The following is a 4,630-nucleotide window of genomic DNA, read 5'->3' as shown; positions in this document are numbered from 1 at the left end:
TTGGATTGCATCCCATTGGTCATATCTTTTCAACTCTTAACTTTTAATTTTTTCTTAGGATTAGTATCTTCATCTCCTCCCACTTCTTTAATTTCAAAATCTCTCCCTCCTTTTAAAAATCTTCTTTGCTTGTGATTTCTAAACTTTGACTTTATTGCAAATTAGAAACTTTGGCCTTATGCCATTGCATCTTCAAACTCTTTTCTTAATCAAACTTGCAAATGAATCTAACTATATTGACTTAAAATTTCAAAAGACAAAAAGAACTAACACTCATTCAAACATTTTTTGGCCCTTTGTGCCTCTCTTAAACCTAGATTTTGTTAAAAGCAATTCACTCACTTTGAAATTGATACCACAAACTACGAGGTTTGGTCCCCCATTTTATGTTGGTACGTAGGCACAAGTACGAAGGTCTTGTCAAACACAAAAATATAATTAATGAATTCTTTTCTCATCCCCACATTCTATTTATTGCAAACATCATTTTGTACAAAAACACATATGCACACAAAAAAGGGCTCCCTAGGAGTACCTAAGACACTTTGGGTGCTAACACCTTCCCTATGTGTAACCAACCCCCTTACCTGTAATCTCTGGCATTTTATTAGTTTTGATTTGAAAACTTATTATCTTTAGGATTTGTTTGTACTTTTCCCTTTTCCCTTGGAAACAATAAAAATGCGGTGGCGACTCTGGTTTTATTGATGTTAAGTTTATCCATAGCTTAATGTTCATGAATTTACCGCTACATAAATTAAGTGGCAACTTTGCTGGGGAGTAGTCTCTAGTGGGTTTAGCCTACTTTCTTGTATGTATATAATTATATACTTGATGTTATGCTTGGTGATATCTAAGTGGTGAGATAAGTTCTAACCTGAACTTGAGTGCAATTAATATAGGAGGATGGTATAGTCATGTTCGACTTGTGTGGAGTAGTCCTTAACAAGTTGGCTTGAGATCCATCTACTTAGTGGAGACCCTTTTGGAGTTATTGATGTCATACAAGTATTTGTGGTTAGGCATTACTTTCTCTGATTTGGGGTCTGAGAAGCTTAGGACCGTAGAACATTTAACCCCAATTGGCCTATTTAGGATGTAGTGCGGAGACTGTTCAAGTGTAGACTTGATAATAGTTGTTACGCGATACTACACTTAGACGAGTTTCTCTTGAGAATATTATGGGTGATGAGTCAGTCATCCTAACCTATAATATCCGATAGATGGAATTAAGACTCTGAGAACTTTTTAGAACATGATCTACAGGTTGTTATCCTTAGTACACTCCTTTGGGATGGTTCTTAACCTAACTCCATGCTCGTGACTCACAACAAACCCTTGATTCTTGGTTGATCCAATCAAGTTTTGTAAATATCAATGGAACTTGGGTGTGGATAAGGTGAAAACCATAATCCACCAAAATGGATGATTGAGCTTGATAATGACTTGATTCATCCATTGACCTTTGTTTGTTTGCCTTGTTGTGATCCCTTATTTGTGATTGTTGCATTCATGCATTCATGCGCATCATGACATTCATCACACGAAAAATGACTTCAAGGAACTGAGGTTTTATTTGCAAATATTTTCAGACTATGGATTATGGACGAAGGAACACTAAGAAGTACAATTTCAGATGTCCTAATTTGAAAGAGCTAAGGAAGCTATCATATTTTGTAATAGATCCCTTGGACTTCAAGCAACATCATGGGAAGCTTCTATCTATATTGTCTGCTGATGTAGTTGAAGGACTCTTGAGTGTGTTGGTTTAGTTTTATGACCCTCTCTATCGTTGCTTCACTTTTCCTAATTATCAACTTATACCTATGTTGAAGGAGTATGCTCATCTCTTGGGAATACCTGTTTCTAACAAGGTGCCTTTTAGTGGATTGAAGGAGATTCCCATATCTCATTTTATAGCTGAAGCTCTTCATATGAAGAAGTCTGAGATTGAGGCTCATTGGGTGAAGAAAGGAGGAATGTTTGGGTTGACTTCTGAATTCCTCATCAAGGAAGCTACTTCCTTTGCTCAATCCGGTAGTATGGATGCTTTTGAATCTATCTTCGTGTTGCTCATATATGGTTTAGCTTTGTTCCCTAACATTGACGGTTTTATTGATGTTAACGCAATTAGAATTTTCTTGATTGGGAATCTTGTGCCTACTTTGTTAGGTGATATTTACTTCTCTTTGCATTTTAGGAAATATAAAGGTGGTGGAATGATTGTGTGATGTGTTCCTCTTTTGTACAAGTGGTTTATTTCGCACTTGCCTCAGACGCCTACTTTTATGGAGAACAAACAATGTCTAGGGTGGTATCAGAGACTTGTGTCTCTCACTAATTATGATATGGTTTGGTATGATTCTTCATTGAGTAGCTTGGATATTATTGATAGTTATGGTGAATTCTCTAATGTGCCTCTCATTGGTACACAAGGAGGAATCAACTACAACCCTGCTTTGGCTCGTCGTCAACTTGGGTTCTCCTTGAGAGACAAACCTAATAACACTTTGTTAGAAGGTCTTTTCTATCAAGAGGGTAAAGATTCCCAATGTTTGAAGCAGAAGATTGTGCATGCTTGGCATAATGTGCATAGGAAAGGAAGGTCCGAGCTTGGTCTGTGCAATTGTGTAGCTTTGGAAGCTTACACTACTTGGGTGAAGAAGAGAGCTTTGGAATTGAAGATGCCTTATGCTTGTGAGAGACCTATGTCTATGGTTGTGGCTGAGCCATCAACTCTCCCTAACCAAGATGTAGAGGAGTTGGAAGACGCACTCACCAAGATGAATCAAGAGAAGGATACGTGGGAAGAGCGTTTCCATTCTTTTCGCCGGAAGCATGAGGAATTGCAGCTTGAGTCTAAGGACAAAGATGCACTTATTGAGCTTATTGAAGACCGAGTAGTGAAGAGATAGAGAGAACTAGAGGTTTCATCTTCCTCTAGTATGCCTCAGCCTTCCGGTGCTTGGAAGAAGATTGTTGATCATCTTGTCCTTGAGAAAGCTCAGATGAAGACTTCTTTTGAGTCCGAGATACGACGCATCCGACGGAAGTACGCGCCTACGGCCCGATCATCTAACATTGTTGTTAGGGATCCTTAGGATGATTAGTTTCCTTTCCTCTTGTATTTGTACTTTTGGTTTCTGAAATTGTACTCAGTGTAATCCTTCCAATTATAAATAAAAGATATTTGTATGGTCAACCAAATTGTTGCAATTGTTATTATTATTATTATTATATATTTGCAAATAAAACAGTAAGTTCCTTGAAAATAAAAATAATCAAAACATTGCATTTCATGCATCATTTGCATAACAGGTTTCTCTTTCACTAGATGTCATATTGGTTCTTCTTTTGTGCTTCAGCCAAGCTGACTCATCGATACAATACTCGTGCCAATCATCCAAGAATCATGGAACACATGGAGAAAGAGAATAGAGAACTAAAGGACGAGATCGCCCACCTGAATTCCATGATGGAGTCTGTGTTAGCTGCTCAAAGTCAATCTTCTCCAACGCCTGCAACTCCTCCTCCTTAGAGGACTGTCATTTCAGAATTTGCTACCTCCACCATTCATGCTGCTGCTACTCAGTTTGCTCCTGCCATGCCTGCCGAATTCCCGTGGGGAATGCCGCGCAACTCTGTGCCCGAAGGTTTTACGCCTACTTTTGCTTCCATGTCGGCATCTAGCCTGATCATGTCTGTGCCACCACCGGTTGTTCATACTCTGCCTCATGTTGAGGACACCATCTATCATTCTGAGCCGTCTAAGGATTCAAATGTTTATGAAAAGATGGATGAAATGAAAGACCAATTCCTTGAGTTGCGAAAGAAGTTGACGACCTTGAGGGGAAAGGATTTGTTTGGTAAGAGTGTTTCGGAACTTTGCTTGGTTCCTAATGTTAAGATCCTGATGAAGTTCAAAGTCCCTGACTTTGAAAAGTACAAGGGGAATACTTTCCCGCTCAGCCATCTCGTCATGTATGCTAGAAAGATGTCGACGCAAACTGATAATGATCAGTTACTGTTATTTCCAAGATAGTATGACGGGTGCCGCTCTGAGGTGGTACGTGGGTTTGGATAGTGAGAGTGTCTGCACGTTCAATGATTTGGGTGAAGCGTTTGTAAAGAAGTACAAATATAATGTGGATATGGTGTCGGATAGGTACCAGTTGAGGTTATTGTCTCAGAAGGATAAGGAGACGTTTAAAGAGTACGTCGAGCAATAGAGAGAGCTTGCTGCTCAGATCAACCCTCCTTTGGAAGAAAAGGAGATGACCAAGATTTTTCTCAAGACCCTGAGCTTATTTTACTATGAGCGGATGATTTCCAGTGCCCCCAGTGATTTTACCGAGATTGTAAATATGGGGATGAGATTATAAGAGGGTGTCTGAGAGGGACAATTGTCTAAAGAGGAGGTTTCGTCTAGCAAGAAGTACGGCAGTGGGTTTTCTAGAAAGAAAGAAGGTGAGACTAATGTAGTATCAGTTGGGAGGCAGAGGAGGCCTCATGTCAGAAGAAGTCCACAACCCCGTCAATACCATCATCAAGTATCATATGTTATTCCAGTATTTTCCAATAATCAATCAACACCAATTCAACAACGTCAACAACAACCACAGCAAAGAAC

The sequence above is a fragment of the Lathyrus oleraceus genome, chromosome 5 (assembly GCF_024323335.1).
Source record: "Lathyrus oleraceus cultivar Zhongwan6 chromosome 5, CAAS_Psat_ZW6_1.0, whole genome shotgun sequence".
NCBI classification, from domain to species: domain Eukaryota; kingdom Viridiplantae; phylum Streptophyta; class Magnoliopsida; order Fabales; family Fabaceae; genus Lathyrus; species Lathyrus oleraceus.
This window is presented reverse-complemented; position numbering follows the sequence as displayed.